The sequence below is a fragment of the Musca domestica genome, unplaced genomic scaffold (genome assembly GCF_030504385.1).
Source record: "Musca domestica strain aabys unplaced genomic scaffold, Musca_domestica.polishedcontigs.V.1.1 24, whole genome shotgun sequence".
Lineage (NCBI taxonomy): Eukaryota > Metazoa > Arthropoda > Insecta > Diptera > Muscidae > Musca > Musca domestica.
The window spans coordinates 5901181-5919855 of NW_026712272.1; the positions used below are offsets into that span (position 1 = coordinate 5901181).

Below are 18675 nucleotides of genomic sequence, written 5' to 3' on the forward strand. Positions count from 1 at the left end.
TGTTTTTTGATAAACAAACACCACAGCAGTGACTTTGAAGAGAATGTGGAGAATGTAAGAATTGAAGAAGTTAAATAAAAATAAACAGAGAGTCGTTGAATGAACAGAGAGAGAGAGAGGGAGATAAATTCTTTTGTGCTAAATGGGGGGCAAATCAAGAATAAAATAAAAGCTTTTTGTGAGGTGTTGCAATGTTGCCAACTTTGCGGGAATAAAAAACGCGAAAATTAATTATATTCTGTTTCATAACTAAATAATTTAGAAATTATTAATAGCAGGTTTTTGAAAGGAGCCACATGTGTTATCTATTTTACACAATTAATCTAATTTTGAAATATCTAAAAAATAAATGATTTTAGTGAAGAGATGTAATGTAGTCAACTTCGTGGAGATATAACGTTTTTTATACTTTACATGGTACAATAAAAAAGGTAAGGTAAAGCTACCAGCTGTTCACAATTATTTTAAGTGCGACCGACTTCTGCCTTTTTTGAGTATGTATTTATTGTCTTGAAAAACAAAAATAAAAATATTTTCATAATCAATTATTTTAAGAGACGTACCTTGCAGGGCGTGCATTACAAATCTCAACCAGTTTTGCCATGGAATTGAAAAATTGAACAGTTTGGATGATATTTTCGAAAGAAAATCCAGGCATTTCATTAATTTTTCGCGCTATTTTATTAATTTAAAAAATATAGGAAAATACAAAATAAATTAAAAGAACTTGTTGCATATAATTTTAAAAAATTGTGACAGGAGGCAGGCGTAACCTTTGGGCTGTATTTCTTTTGTTTTACGAAGCTGTTCTTTATATTTATATATATTTTTTTGATAATTCTATTCAAAGGTCGACCAGGTGGCAAATTTACAAAACAATACAACTCAAATTCCCTAAAAATACGACCCTTTTCCTAATTTTTTTTTTTTTAAATTTGTCATCGGAAGGAGGAATGAATGAATATTCGTTTCGACACAATATCATAGAAATGAATTTCTGCCTTAAACAATAAATGTTGGCAATAAATGTTATACATAGTAAATATAGTTTTTTTTTAATTCTCCCCAAGATATGGACCCCTCAACGTTTCTCGAGAATCTTTGCACCCATAGCACCGTTTGTAACACCTCGAAGTATACATTTTGGATCCCACAAAGTATATATATTCTTGATCAGCATAAAATTCTATGTCGATTTAGCGATGTCCGTCGGTCTGTGGAAAGCACTCTATCCTCCGAATGAAACGAAGTAGATTGATAAAATTTTACTTAGATGTGTTTTAGGTCTGCAAGACTTTTGGTGTTTTGGTCAAAATTTCAAAACGAAAAGTTTTTTGTATTGATCCAAGGAACCTCCAGATATTCGGCATTTTTTTATTTATTTGTTCATTTTTTATTTATTTTCAATTAATACAGTTACCTACCCCATAGGGCCATAGAAGGTTCCAAAAACTTCTGTACATGACTACTCTATACAAGCTTTTCACCAGAATTGTTTTGTATAGCCTCCATATAAAGGTACGTTTCAATATTCGGCATATTTTTCAACAGAATTATCTCAAACTTGGTATTTGCAATAGGCGGCACCTTCTCTGGCAAAAAATTGGCTGTAGATGTCCCCCCATATAACTGTACTTGCAGATCCAAAACTCTACTTCCATATGACTAGAAGAAACACTTCTTGAATCTTCTAAAAGGGGTTTCAAGGGTTATATAAGAAAAACTTCAGTTCTTCAATAACGAATATCATCTCCTCAGTTACAGAAAGTTACAGAAAGTGTTTTCTAACCTCGGGTTTTCATTAAGAATGCCACTTGACCTTTAAAAAGAAGTTAAAATGAAAATGATTTTTTTTTAATGGCCTCAGCCAAATTCTTCAATTCAATGAAATCTCCTTTTTTAATTTTATATAAAGAAGACCTAAAGTTCCACGTCCATATCGGGACCTACTACCAGAAGAAACATTTCTTGAATTTTCCAAAAAGTCTTTTTTGGGTTATTAAAGAAAATCTTATGTTCTTCAATAACGAATTCCATCTGCTTAGTTTCAGAAAGACCTGTCAGCGTTTTTAACTTTGAGTCTATTAAAATAATTTTTGGAATTTAGTCTTTTAGAGGATTTTTGTGTTGGAAACTTCTCTTTGTATGGCATCACGGAATCCCGGTGGGTATAGGCCTGATCTTCTGCAATTGTTCTCCATAAAATTGTACATACTCTTTCTAACATTTTAGCCGATATCTTACGAATAAAGGCTTAAATGTCTTTTTTCGAGGTGATGCATGGAAGGAACATATAATTTCGTTTTAAGCACAAATTGTCAAAAGTGGAAATATTCTACACAAATTTTTACTATAAATCTCGTAATAAAGGATTTATCTAAGTTTAATAGTTTCTAAGAAAATTGCATTCGAAATTTAAATACTACGAGTGAAAACTATGTGTTTAGTACCAAGGTGTAATTTATCTAATTTCCTCAAATCCCTTCTCTCCTTTAAACTTCCCTGTCAGTCTTTTAAAGAAAATGTTCCTTACGGTATGATTTAATTTTACGCATTTTCAAATTTTTATCCAACTCTCAAACCAATCTAATTGTAGGTTAATCTGTTATTTTTGATAAATTTTACATTTTTTTAACATATTATTATTATTTACATTAACTAGAGAATTTAAAGTTAAATTGTAAAATTCGATTTTACTGATCGTTTTATGAATGTTGCAAAAACGCCTTCTCTGTCTATGTTAATATCAAAAAAAAAAAAAAAACGTTGAATTGGCAACATTTCTGACCAACATTTTGTGAGAGACCAATACAGAGAGCCATCCACCAGATGAGAGCGCAAGCTCTTCTTCTTCGTGGCGTGTGTTTTGTTTCGTATTCTTCGTTGAAATTTGTATGGCTGGTGGCCCCCATAGTCAAACGTCCTCATGGTACGTATGATTATTGTAAAAGTTTTTATCAAACGGTCAAGAACGTCCAAAGCGTTAACGCGGAAAGCTTTAGTCACACAAAAGCGATTTATACACAAAAATAAAAACACAAAATAATCCAAATACATAGTATAACCGTTGTGTGTGAGAAAAGAACAAAAAAAAAAAAAAAACAACAACAAATAATACAATAAACGGAAGAAGAATAATGAAGAATAATTTAACTAAATGGAAATTATTTCAAATAATTTGAACAACAACAATAATAATAATAATAAAAAAACAGACAACAACAAAGTTTAATTAATAAAAAAATACACACCAGCCAACCAACCAGCCAATCAAAGGCCTTTCGTTCTTTATTCTTAATAAAAAGTTTACAAAACAAGAATAATAATAAAAACAACAACCACAACAACAACAAAAGCAACAAAGAAAAGAAGAAAACAAAATCACATTTTTTCGCAAACAAGTATTTCGCAACGAAATTCTTAAAAAAGTAATACAAAGTTGATAGAAGCGAAGTAGAAGAAGACGACGAAGCAAAATAATAATAATAATTATTGAAACATATGTTTTGTCAATAGAGTGAGAAAAATATGGAATTAAATTAAGAATAATGTATGTAAAAATAATGGAAATATGTGGAAAATTAAAATAAAATTAAATAATTTATAAATAATATATATAAAAAATTAAAAGAAAATTAAAAAACTATTTAAATTAAAAAAAAAAAAAACAAGAAATTTATAAAATACAATTAGAATTTAAAAAAAAAAAATTAAAAAAAATATGAAAATCCAAAAGAGACAGGCAATTTATAATGAAAAAAAATCTATTTTTTTAAATTAATATGATTTAAAAAAACTCTGAAACAAATTTAACAAAAAAAAAAAAAAAAAAAAAAAATTGAGACTAAAATTATTTCTTTTTTGGTGTCAGACTTTCTATAATTACATTCCTTGTTATAAATCTATATAAAAATATAGGAGAATTATTTTAAACCTTTACAAATAATAGTTTTTTTAAAAATAAATACGATTATTTTATTTTTTGAAAAAAATAGACAAATTAAAAAAAAAAAATAATAATAATAAATAATAAATGTAAAAAAATTAAAAGCAAATTTAAAAACCGTTTTTAATTAAAAAAAAACCCAAGAAGTTTATAAAATATAATCCGAAAATTTCTAAAAAAAAATTAAAACAATTATAAAAATCCAAAAGAGACTGGCAATATATAATGAAAAAAATTTGAATTTTTTAAAAATTAATATGATTTAAAAAAAATTCTGAAACAAATTTAACAAAAAAAAAAAAAATGGAAACTAAAATTATTTATTTTTTTTGTGTCAGACTTTCTATAATTACATTCCTTGTTATAAATCTATATAAAAATATAGGAGAATTATTTTAAACATCTTCAAATAATAGTTTTTTTTTAAAAATAAGTACGATTTTTTTTTTTTTTGAAAAAAATAGACAAATTTTTAACAAAAAATGTAGAAACTCAATTTTTTGTGTGCCAAACTTTCATTATTTTTTCTTGTAAAAATCTATATAAAAATATATTGGAATTATTTTAGACCTCTGCAAATAATAAAAATATAAAAACTAAAAACTAAAACAAAAAATGATAGATTAGTAAAGAGAAGGTGAGAGAGAAAATTTCAAAAATTTTAAATTTTCGCAAAAACAAGTAAAAAAGCTGTAAGTTCGGCCGGGCCGATCTTTGAATACCCTCCACCATTTGGAACGAATTTGGCAATTTTTTAAAAAAATAAAATCCATTAAAAATTCTGTTAAAATCTTGAAACTACCGAACGTAGCCCTTATATTAGGGTCTATACGGCGACGTGGACCTGCATAGGCAACTTTTATCATAAGCCATTACAATATTCAAATACGAAACTTGAAAAAAATCGGTGAATGTAGCAAAACCGTTATACCGTTATATGGGGGTTATACGAAGACGTGGACCTGCACAGACAATTTTCTGTCTTAGGCTGTATTATCCATTATGAACTTCAAATACCAAATTTGAAATAATTCCGGTGAATAATGTCGCTAAAATCATCAAAATACCGAATATCGGGAGGTACTGTTATATGGGTGTTATACAAAATAATAAATAACATTTTTGATAATTTTTTATACACCAAATAAGGCCAAAATATAGAAATTAAGAAAAATATTTATTTCTCGATCGAGAAAATATATATATTTTTTTTCGAAACCCATAAAAAATAAAACGAAAGTCTTTGAGTCGATCGAAATTAAAAACATTAGAAAATTTGAATAGAAAAACCTGCCCTCTGACAAGAAAACAGCAACAAAATTAATTTACATAAAAATAATACCTAAAACACGAAAAAATCAGGTTTTATTTATTATAACTTTGTTATTTTCTCTCTCTCCCTCACTCTTCCCCCACATGGGCGAACTGACTGCAAGCAAGCCTCTTCGTTTGTGTGAGTTGTTAAATTTTTGTGTTAACAAATGAACCAGTTTACACACACACTCTCACATGTACCCTATAAAAATTAATAAAAAGTTTAACCAAAAAACAAAACAAATAAAAATAATTCAAGCCAAAACACAAAAGAGAGACAACAACAACAAAAAATCAACATCATCAAATACCCATATTAAATTAACAACTATAACAATTATCTTTCTGTATGAAGAAAAACAGTAACAACAACAACAAAGAGCACAACCAATACTACACATCTCATATAACACAAAAATTTACATAATTAATTTACATACTATATCAAGAATTCAACAAAAAAAAAAATGAAACTAAACAATCAACAGCAGTCACATTAATAACAGCAGCAAAAAAAAAACAACAATTAAAAAAAATGCCCCCACTACTTAACCCTGAATGAGTTTCAAGAGTAAAACAGCAGTTGTGGTTGGACACCACATTTCTATTATTTAGTGCTCTGTTATTTCTCTCTCACACTCGCAACCTCCCCCCTCATTGTGTGTGTGTGTGTGGGGCGAGAATTTCTTAACATGGTCTCCACGCATGCACGTGTTTTTGAGTACGTGTTTTGTTTTTACTACTGCTACCTGGTGTGCGCTCTCTCTCTCTCTCGCTCTATCGATGTCTCTGTTATTGTTTACATTTTGTAACAGTAGTAACCACTGAGTAGTTGCATGCATAGATAGAAAGGGAGGCAGGCACTCTGTGAGCCAATGAAAACAAAAACAAAGCATTCATTTGGTGGGGGGGGGGTTATTCTCAAAAAGGGATTAGCTCTTCCACGCCGGCGGCCACACATTGAATTTTGCCTGATCATTTGGTAGATAATTAAGCTAAATTAATAATATGAAAGAGAATTTATGTACTCCACAGTACATAAATGACCAGTGAGGTCATTTGTGTTATGAACCTTTACTCAAATGAATGGGGTTTTTCTTAACGATTGTGAACTGTGGAATTTGCTACATTAGACTAGAAGATAAATGACTTAGACAAGTCAAGATGGCCAAGTAAATTTAAGACAGGAAGTTCAGGTATTTAGGAGGAGATTGTAAATACTTAAGACAAACAAAGAGACATAAATTCGAGGAGATTTTACATAATTCTCGCCTTGACGTCTCCAACCATTGCACCGTGGTCGCGATACGATGCACCGGCCAGCGCCCTTTTAGAATTACCCAGAGAGACCACGCTTAGAGAGTGGTAGCCTCCTCAACAGAATTCGAAGTCGATATACCACACCTACTCATTTGTAGATGTCGATATACAACATCTACTCAATAGTAGATGTCGAAATATGTGGAAATACGACTTCTGCTCTCTGGTAGATGCCGAATTACGCCATCTATTCTAAGTGGATGCTGATATACGATATATACTCTGTAGTTTGTGTTGTAATACGACATCTACTCTCTAGTAGATGTTAAAATATGACATCTACTATCTAGTAGATGTCATAATACGACATCTACTCCGTGGTAGATGTAGAAAAGCGACATCTTCTCTTTAGTAGATGTAGAAAAGCGACATCTACCCTATAGTAGATGTGGAAATACGACATCTACTTAGCAGTAGATGTTGAAATACAACATCTACTCCCTAGTAGATGTTGAAATAGAAAATCTACTCCTTAGTAGATGTTGAAATAGAAAATCTACTCCTTAGTAGATGTTGAATAACGACTTCTACTTGGCAGTAGATGTTGAAATGGAAAATCTACTCCTTAGTAGAAGTTGAATAACGACATCTACTCGGCAGTAGATGTTGAAATACAACATCTACTCCTTAGTAGATGTCGAAAAACAACTTCTACTCATTGGTAGATGTCGAATTACAACATCTACTCTACTGTAGATGTTGAAATACAACATCTACTCGGTAGTAGATGTTGAAATACAACATCTACTCGGTAGTAGATGTTGAAATACAACATCTACTCGGTAGTAGATGTTGAAATACAACATCTACTCGGCAGTAGATGTTGAAATACAACATCTACTCGGCAGTAGATGTTGAAATACAACATCTACTCGGCAGTAGATGTTGAAATACAACATCTACTCTGTGGTAGATGCCACAAATCAACATCTATTCCTTAGAAGATGTCTAATAACAACATATGCTCCTAAGTAGATGTCGAAATACAACATCTACTCCCAAATAGACGTCGAAATACAACAGGTACTCATTGGTAGTTGGTGCTTCCTTATTTAAATTTCGAATTTCTAACAATTTCCATAACTTAAAGATCGCTATAGTTCTTGTTTTCGACAAGTCCAAAAGTCAACGCCCATAAATTTCTAATTTTTTTGTGTGTTTTCGCTACTTGTTGATATCTGGAATTTTCAAGAAATCTAAGCCGTTTGACAACATTCAAAAAAATTGCTATGCAAATTTATTTAGAATTTTTATTATTTGTTTTAATTTGCAAAATTAAAACCAAAAAGAAACAATAGTTTGTGGACTGGAACACTACTTTTATTAATGGCATTTTAATGTGGCCGGTGGAGAATGTTTTGCGAAAAAAAAAAAAAAAAACAAATTAACAGAAACATATCTGTGTGTTTGTGTTGTTTGATATTCCAGTATCAAACTATTGCTGTTCTCTGTCAAAGTTGTCTTTTATTTGTTATTGTTTTTTCTTTCGATTTTCGTTTTCCCCCTCTATTAGACATTTTTGCCCATAGCCTGACATGGGTTTTGATTTGTTTTCAACTACAACTCAAAGTGGATTGTGTAGGTGATCAGTGGTATGTTTAGGGAGAGAGGGGACAAGAGAGTTGCCTTTTTTGTGAATGTACCTTTGTTGGAGTATCGGTGTGTTTGTGTGTGTTCGCTTTTTATTATGATAATCTTTTTTATACATATATGTTTTGTTTTTCGTTTTCGTTTTCGTTTATTCTTTTTTTTTCACATTTTATTTCATTATTATAAATCGTTTTGACACGCAAGAAATTCGTGATACCTGACGCCGCCTGCCTGCATTATTGTGATTGAATACCAAAGACTAGAAAAACAAAAACAAAACAGATAACAACAACTAAAAATATGTCTGGCAAAACTATTCACCCATTACTACACACACACACACACACAACACATACTCGCCACTCACTCATTCACACCTATTGATAGCGGTGGTTTTTTTCTCTCTCTCTCGCTCCAACCCCTCAAGGCATACTCGCGTACTTACTCTCCAAATAACACACATTTGAGTTGAGATGTTGTTGGTGTTCTCTTCTTGTTTTGTTGTTTTTTGGCTGATACTTAAGGGGAATAGGATAGAATTGTTGAATTTTACCGGCAAAAATTGTGTTTTTAGGAAAATTAAAATCATATTTCTTTAAATAATAATAAAAATTAATATATTTGCTATTTAAAAAGAGACGATAAAGTAATTACAAAATAAGAACAATTAAAAAGGGCAAAAAATAAAAAAAAGGTTCAAAGAAGTTAAACAAACAAAAAACTATGTAAAATTATGAACAAAAAAATAAAAAAAAGCTATGTAATAGACTATTCATAAATAAAAACCAAAAAAATAATAATAATAAAATTTTTTTTAAATTAAAACTAATACAAATTTAAAAAAAAAAAATACGACTAAATAATAAATGTTGAAAAAATTAAAAAACAATAAATAAAAAAATAAAAAATTGAAAAAAAAATCGCCTGAAATATGTATTTATACGTTTATGTTTCTTTTTAGATAGCGTCTTCAAGTGAATAAAAAACAAACAATACAAATATTTAAAAATAAAACTATTTAAAAATCTTAAAAATAAATAATATTGTGGAAATGTGAAAAACGTCTCAACGAAATTATTTGCAGTACTATTTAAAATAAACTATAATTTTTATAAATAAATCCCCTAATAAAATTGCCCGCATTGAGAGACAACGGAAAATCAATCTCAGTAATTGAACATTCCCCCACCTCTATTTCCAGTTTTTGGATTATATTTTTGGAATATTTTCTTTTTACACAAAAAGGTCAGTTGAAAATGCATTTTATTTTATTTTTTGTTTATAATAATATATTTTTTTAAATATCTCATTATGCTCTTCTCTCTACCTACTGTCGTTTAAAGTTTTTGAATGGAAATCTGTAAAAAATGACAGACACACATTTGAAGACCTCTTAAAGATTTTCTATATTTAAAGCCTAAATATGTCATCTTCATTGCTATTTCCCAATCACCAAAAACATTTGTTTGACGACAAACAAACGTAGCAAATCAAAACAATAAACAGCGCAAAAATAAAAAAATCAGCACAAACACTCAACGTATTTTCATGGCAGCCAAGAAAACTATTTTTAGCAAAAATAAATATTTTCAAATCCATTTAAAAGACCACACCCCTAGCAGATAAGCCATAAACAATAATTACTTAATAGATGAGTATGGGTTGGTTCGCTTTTCTGTGACAAAAAAAGAAAAAGAAAAAAAACTAATTATGTTATAATTATATCGAAATAAAAAAAAAAAAAAAAACGATTGGTAGAAGCGAAAACAAATGGAGAATAAATAAAATATAATAATTTCTACAATTGGAAACATAGTGTTTCGGGGAAGGCCAGAAAAGTTCCTTACGGCGTATGTTTGATGCCAATACTCATACCACTTGGGGGGAAGTTCCAAGAGAAGTTTTTTAAGAGCGTATGAGAGATATCAATACTCATACGATCTGTGGGTCAAAAATATAAAAGATTTGAAAACAAATGGATATTTTTCTCCTATTAAGGCCAGGGTAAATTGTTGATGGATATTTGAACATTTTGTATTTTGAGTGGAACTTTTAATGACTTAAGGAGATGTCATTACAAATTGGAATCTAGGGAATTTCTATGCATAAACCAGTACGCGACTGTTGGTTAGAAGTCCTATCAGGTATATTAGATGCTATTTTAATGGCTAGACGAAAATCTATTTTAGAAATAATCATTTAAATTTAAAAAAAGATTAAAAAATTTCACCTTTTGTGGGGGAGGTACCAGAAGCGGTTAGCCGATGTCTACCATCTTCACAGCAGATATTGTGTTAGTAGAAATATTAGAATGTATGATATTCCGAAAGAATTAGATGCTTATTTCGCATTTTATGGGCATTTTGGTCATTCAAAATTTTGAACCCTTTGTGGGGGAGGTACCAGAGCGAGTGGACCGATATATCCCATCTTTACAGCTGATATTATGTTAGAAGAAATATTGTCATGTGCCGAGTTTGAAAGGAATCGGATGGTCATTTCGCGTTTTATGAGCGTCATGGTTATTCAAAATTGCTGACCGGTTGTGGGGGAGGTACCAGAAGGGGTGGACCAATATCTGCCATCTTCACACCAAATCTTGTGTTAGTAGACATATTGCAATGGATGAAGTTTAGAAAGAATCAGATGCTAATTTCGCATTTTATGAGAGTTGTAATTATTTAAAAATGTAGACCCGTTGTGGGGGAGGTACCACAAGGAGTGGGCCGATATGTACCATCTTTACATCAGATCTTGTGCTGATATAAATATTATTGTTTATAGTTTGAATAGAATCGTATGCTTATTTCTCATTTTATAAGAGTTATAATTATTCAAAAATGTTGACCCCTTAGTGGGGGAGGTACCAGAAGGAGTTGATCGATATCTACCATTTTCCCACCAAATCTTGTGTAGGAAGAAATATTGAGATATGTGAAATTTTAAGAGAATCGGATGCTTATTTCTCATTTTATTGGAGTTACGATTATTATAAAATGTTGAACCCTTTGTGGGGGAGCTACCAGAAGGGGAGGGCCGATATGTACCATCTTCCCACCAGACTTTGTATTGATCAAAATATTTAGACGAGCGAAATTTGAAGAGAATCGGATGCTTATAGCGCATTTTATAATTACCAAAAAAATATTGACTCTTTGTGGCCGATATTTACCATTTACCAATGATATATACCCTCTGTAGCCATATAACTGAGGGTATAAAATTTTATTGCTCTGTTGGTCCTTGAAAATAATTCCTTAAAAATCCACGATTCATAAAAAATTCCAACATTTTTGAACTGTTGTCCTCTTTAAAAATAAATCCTTAAAAAGTCTACGATTCCTGGGATGTTGGTCCTTAAAATTAGGTTTTAAAAATTATTGATTTATTGGTTTAAAAAAAAAAAAAAAAACTGGGTTTATTGTTCCATGACAAAAACGATTATTAGTCTGTTGGTCCTTGAAAGTAATTTCATGATTATTGGTTTGAGGCTCCTTTGTTATTGAAACTCCACGTGGACCTTTAAAAAATCAAAAAATCCTTGATTATCGATCTGTAGGTTCTTGGAAATAATTCTTTAAAAATTCCAAGATTCTTGGTAGATTGATCCTTGAAAAAAAATCTAGGATTATCCGTGTTGGTCCTTAAAAATAATTGTATAAAAAATCCAAAAAAAAAAAATTGGTGTAGGTCCTTGATTTTTTTTTAAATCCGAGATTATTGATTATTGAGGGTCCTTAAAATTTGTTATTGAAACTCCACGTGGACCTTTAAAAAATCAAAAAATCCTTGATTATCGATCTATAGGTTCTTGAAAATAATTCTTAAAAAATTTCAAGATTCTTGGTAGGTTCACCCTTGAAAAAAATCGAATATTTTTCGAGTTGGTCCTTAAAAATAATTGTTTAAAAAATCCAAAAAATTGGTCTGTAGGTCCTTGAAATTTTTTTTTTAAATCCCAGATTATTTGTCTGTGGTTCCTTCAATTTTTTTTAAACCCACGATTATTGGTATGTTTTATAAATAATTCTTAAACATTTGGCAATAATAGATCTGTTTGTTCTTCGAAAAAAAAAAAAAAACTTTCACAATTTTACGATAATTGTTCTATTGGCCATTGATAAACTCTTATCGAATAAAAAAGAACAAAACGTGCCAACAGTTACAAAAGGAACCTTCTTTCATGACCTAAATACAGCCATGCGTATGAGTGTTGACATCACCTATACCACCCGATGTACCACTCTCCCATTCAAAGAAAGAAATAAAAAAATGCTCCTCTTTTTGTTGCTAAAATAGAGGTTAATAAACTACATCAATGCCAAACATGTTGTATTTTTACAGCAATGTGTCAAGTACAAGGGCAAGGGCAATGGGGTGGCGGGTGAGGTCGGTTGGCTCTTCATATTGTTTACAAAAAAAAAAAAAAAGAAATAAATAAATAAATGTATAAACAAAACGGAAAACAAATTGGTTTGCTGTGTTTTTCGCTTTGTTTGAAACATTTGCTAGGCAAACAGTTGTGGTGAATAAAATTAAATAGAACAGGGGTGGAAGGGAGGGGGAGAGGGGGACATAAAATAAAACGACCTTATCTTGTTTTTTTTTTTCGCAAACAAACAAAACCCAAGAAAAGAAACTCTGCTGAATCTTCAGCAATCAGGAAATCAAATAAATATATATTTTTATTTTTTTTTTGGTTTATTTATTTATTTTTTTTTTTCTTAATTACAAATCAAAAATTTGATAAGATAATACATTCGTTTATTTATTTTTTCTTTTTTGATCGTCCCATTCCCTGAATATTTTAACGGAATTTCATTGTCATTATCAATATTTTTCTTTCTTTGTTTTTTTGTTGTTGTTACTTCTAGACAAACGTTTGTTACAATTACATGTTGTTCCCCGGTAAATCCACACACATACAGAAATTCATGTATGTGTGTGTGTGCCTGTAAAATATAAAATACTTAAATAAACCGCTGACAGTGACATTAAAAATTATGACAATTTCTTTTTACCGCAGTTTTCAGTCTAGACAGTTGCGAAAAAAAATATTTGCAAAATTGTTACATACATACATACATGCATCTGTAGGCAATGTAAGCACAAATAAATATAAATAAATACATTTTAATATTATTTTGCACTTTTAAAAATTAACAAATTCATGATACGGCTGTATTAACACCCAACACAATGTGTGAAATGTAAAAAAATTATATTTCAAAATATAAATATAGAAAGATTTTTTAATTGCCAGCAGAGCAACACTCTTGGATTTTTTAGAACGAAGTTTTCAAAGAGCAGCATGTTGCAGGAACCAACATCAAATTATTGTGGATTATTTATTTTTTTCAAGGAACAAATGATTTATTTTTATTTTTTTTATTTTAACTTTTTAGGAATTTTCAAGGACTAACAGTCAACAAATTGTGGCATTTTTCAAATATTTTTTTTCAATGAATTTTAAAATTTGTAAGATTACTTTTACGAACAGCCTAATAATTTAGATTTTTTTAATAATTTAAATAAATTAAAAAATAATTTAATAAAAAAATTTGTCTGATGGTCCTCGAAAAAAATTTCTTAAAAAATTCACTGATGAAAATGCAACATTTTTGATTTGTTGGTCCTTGAAAAAATTAAAAAAAAATCTCCTGAAAAATGTTCAGGAAAATTAAAAAAAAAAATAACAATAAAAAAATGTGGGAAATTCCAGAATCAACAGTCCGATAATTTTGGATTTTAAACAGCCTAATAATTTCAAGGACTAACAGTCCAAAAATAGTGTCATTTTTCAAATATTTTTTTCTTTCAATGAAATTAAAAATTTTTAAGATTATTTTTACGAACAGCCTAATAATTTCGATTTTTTTCAAGAAACAGATAGTTTCGGTTTTTTTTTTTTAATTTTTTCCAATAACCCGCAGACCAAAAATCGTGGAGATCAAGTTTTACTGAGGATTAAAAGAAAAAAATTCGTAGATTTTTTTTAATATTTGCCAAGGACCAGGAAAATTAAAAAAATAAAAAAATGGGGGAAATTCCAGGATCAACAGTCCAATAATTTTAAATTTTAAAGACATTGAGAATCGACACACCAAAAAATCATGGACTTTTAACATAATTATTTTTCACAAAGAGCTGCATGTTGCAGGAACCAACAGCTAATTATTGTGGATTATTTATTTATTTATTTTTTTTTCAAGGAACAAATGATTTATTTTTATTTTTACTTTTTAGGAATTTTCAAGGATTAACAGTCTAAAAATGTTTTTGAAATTTCTAAGATTATTTTTACGAACAGCCTAATAATTTAAAATTTTTTCTAGAACCAGATAGTTTCGGTTTTTTTTAATTTTATTTCCAATGACCCGCAGACCTTTTTTTAAGATTTGTCAAAGATTAATTAAAGAAGAATTTTATAAAAAATTGTCTGTTGGTCCTTAAAAAACAATTCTTAAAAAATCCACTGATTTTTATCTTTTGATCCCCTAAAAAAAAAATCTTTAGAAAATGCAACATTTTTGATTTGTTGGCCCTTGAAAAAAAAAATTTAAAAAAATCTACTGAAAAATAGTCAGGAAAATTATTTTTTAAAAAACTGGGAAATTCCAGGATCAACAGTCCAATAATTCTGGATTTTTAAGACATTGAGAACCGACACACCAAAAAATCTTGGACTTTTAACATAATTATTTTTCACAAAGAGCTGAATGTTGCAGGAACCAACAGCTAATTATTGTGGATTATTATTATTTTTTTTTTTTTTTCAAAGAAGAAATGATTTATTTTTATTTTTACTTTTTAGGAATTCTCAAGGACTAACAGTCCAAAAAATGGTGGCATTTTTCAAATATTTTTTTTTCAATGAATTTAAAAATTTGTAAGATTATTTTTACGAACAGCCTAATAATTTCAAGGACTAACAGTCCAAAAATAGTGGAATTTTTTAAATATTTTTTTCTTTCAATGAAATTTAAAATTTTTAAGATTTTTTTTTACGAACAGCCTAATAATTTCGATTTTTTTCAAGAAACAGATAGTTTCGGTTTTTTTAATTTTTTTCTTTTCCAATAACCCGCAGACCAAAAATCGTGGAGATATTTTTAAGTTTTACAGAGGATTCATTTAAATAAATTAAAAAAGAATTTTATAAAAAATTTGTCTGTTGGTCCTCGAAAAATAATTTTTAAAAAAAATCCACTGATTTTTGTCTTTTGATTCACGAAAAAAAAAATCTTTAGAAAATACAACATTTTTGATTTGTTGGTCCTTGAAAAAAATTAAAAAAATCTCCTGAAAAATAGCCAGGAAAATTATTTCTTAAAAAAACTGGGAAATTCCAACAACAGTCCAATAATTTCAAATTTTAAAGTCTTTAAGAACGGACACACAAAAAATCTTGGATTTTTAACATAATTATTTTTCACAGACCTAGAGACGAAAAATCATAGAGTTTTAAAGAATATTTTAATGGGCTAACAGTCCAAAGGGTTTCATTATACTCTCAGCCATGGGGCTAGAGAGGGTATATATCATTTGGTACGGTCAAAACCTGCCTCATCGAAATAACGGTTTTAGACCTTAGGTCTCTTTGGACGAAATCCGTTTCAGGACATTTGAAGTTGATCTAGTTATGTCCTTTCGTCCATCCGTCTATTTGTCTGTGTGTGTGGCTGGCTGGTGCTCATGAGAACTCTCGAAGGGAGTGTCCGATTTGATCCCAATCTTGGTACATCGTAATATTATTATCAAACTTAGATCAAGTTCGAAGATATGTGATATCGGTTTACTCCTTTTGGTACCTCCCCCACAAAAGGTCGATATTTTCAAAAAATATATTTTCTGCACAGAAAGAGAAAGGATAATCCGATTTTGCTCCTACTTTGTAAATCCTAATATTTTCATCAGCGCTAGGTCAAGTATGAAAATGGACAATATCCGACCACTTCATCAAGTAGCTCCCCCCCAAAGGGTCATAATTTTGGATAATTATAACTCTTATAAAATGTGAAATAAGAGTCTGATTGTGTTCAAATTTCACGCATCCCAATATTTTTATCGACCCAAGGTCTGGTGTTAATATGAAATACATCGGTCCGCTTCTTCTGGTACCTCCCCCACAAAAGGTCGAAATTTTTAATAACAGAAAGAGAAGCAATAATCCGATTTTACTCCAACTTTGCAAATCCTAATATTTGCATCAGTGCTAGGTTAGGTGCGAATATGGAAAATATCGGTCCACTCCAGCAAGTAGCTCCCCCACAAAGGGTCACACTTTTGGACTCTTATAAAACGTAAAATAAGAGTCAAATTTCTCACATCCCAATATTTTTATAAACAAAAGATCTGGTGTTAAGATGGAACATATCGGCCCACTCCTTTCGGTACCTCCCCCACAAAAAGGTCGAAATGTTGAATATCCATTAAGCTCATAAATCGCGAAATAAACATCCATATAGACGTGGCGTATTTGAATATTTCTATCAACACAGGATCTGTTATAGAAATGACAGAGTTCGGACCATACCTTCTGGTACCTCTCCCACAAAGGGGTCAGAATTTTGAATAACCAAAATGCTCATAAAATGCAAAATATGCATGTGATTCTCTCCAAATTTCGCACATCTCAATATTTCTTCCTACACAAGACCTGATGTGAATATGGTAGATATCGGCGCACTCCTTCTGGTAGCTCCCCCACAAAGGGTTCAAAATTTTGAATAACAAAAATGCTCATAAAAAGCAAAATAAGCATCCGATTACATTCAAACTCGACACATCTCAATATTTCTATCAACACAAGATCAGGTGTGAAGATGGTAGATATCGGCCAACTCCTTGTGGTAGCTCCCCCCCCAACGGGTCCAAATTTTTGAATAATTGTAACTCTCATAAAATGCGAAAAAAAAACATACGATTCACTTCAAATTTAACACATCCCAATATATCTTCCTACACAAGATCTGATGTGAATATGGTAGATATCGGCGGACTCCTTCTGGTACCTCCCCCACAAAGGGATCAAAATTTTGAATAACCCAAATGCTCATAAAATGCGAAACAAGTATCCGATTACATTCAAACTCGACACATGTCAATATTTCTATCTACACAAGATCAGGTGTGAAGATGGTAGATATCGGCCAACTCCTTGTGGTAGCTCCCCCCCAACGAGTCCAAATTTTTGAATAATTGTAACTCTCATAAAATGCGAAAGAAGCATCCGATTCACTTCAAATTTAACACATCCCAATATATCTTCCTACACAAGATCTGATGTGAATATGGTAGATATCGGCCAACTCCTTGTGGTACCTCCCCCACAAAGGGGTCAAAATTTTGAATAACAAAAATGCTCAGGAAATGCGAAATAACCACCCAATTCTCTTCAAATTTCCCGCATCTCAATATTTCAGTCAATACAAGTTCAGGTGTGAAGATGGTAGATATCGGTCCACTCCTTCTGGTCCACTCCATTTTTGAATAACAAAAATGCTCATAAAATGTAGAATACGCATCTGATTCTCTCGAAACTTCAAACATTCCATTGTTTCTACTAACTTTCTAAGAACTGATGTGAAGATGGTAGATATCGGTACCTACCTCACAAAAAAACTCCTCTTTTTTCTTAAAAAATCTTGTCTTCCCTTAATTTGTGGTCAATGAATGTGCTTAACATTGGGTCTATTTTCATTTGTAAAAAAGAAAATAAAAAATCAATCAAATAAAATAAAAACAGAAAAGAAACTCTTAACTGTTAATGAAAAGCAAAAAAAAAAAAAAAAAAAAAAGAGATGAAACAAATTTTTTGGCAAATCGACCAAAAGTCTCGCAGACAGACAGACAGACAATCTATTCCCTTTGGGATCGGCTAGGCGCCACACATTTTTTGCCAAAAAAAAGCATTTTTGTTGTTGTTGGTGTTTTTGTCGTCTTTGAAGTGAATTTATTTAATTTACATAAAATGGTGGTGGATGCTCGTGGTCCATTTGCTGCAGAATAACCCACATTTCGGGCAATCTCTGTCACACTCGTTGGCAGCATTTTCTTTGCTTGCTTTTTTTTTTCATCTTCTCTTATATTTTTTTTTTGTTGGTTTCAATTGAACGCTTTCAAGGCCAATAACAGCCATTGACCGACAAAAAAACATACACACACACAAATTAATTCAAATTGATTTTCAATTTAAATTAATTGAAATTCGCATGAATTTGTGTTTGAATGAGAAGACTTGATATTGGTATGAATTTTTTTTTAATTTGCAAAAAACGACAGAAGGAAAAAATTGATGGAATAAATCAAATAACTTTGATGAGAATTCCTTTTTGTTTTCGAATAAAAAAATTACAATTTTTTCTAGGTCTCGAAATTCTTTCCCCCAATTTATGAGAAGAAAGTAATTTTTCTGATTTAGTACTTGGGGGTCGTATGAGCGATATTAATTAAATTGTCCCCTGGGTGATATGAGTAACTGCGAGGAAATATTAAGTATACGT

At 30.4% G+C, this 18675-nt stretch overlaps 1 protein-coding gene across 2 annotated transcripts in view; it reads left to right on the plus strand.

The window, feature by feature from the left end:
• Positions 1 to 18675, plus strand: part of LOC101888470 (protein CREBRF homolog) — an 85336-nt gene that overhangs the window by 30391 nt on the left and 36270 nt on the right. Inside the window, exon 1 of one of the 2 annotated variants that reach the window (XM_020035667.2) lies at positions 9132 to 9415. The exons of the other annotated variant lie outside the window; for it this stretch is intronic. The gene's annotated coding sequence lies outside the window, so the exon portion shown is untranslated. Of the gene's footprint in view, positions 1 to 9131; positions 9416 to 18675 lie in introns of those variants that run through there. 2 annotated transcript variants of the gene reach the window in all.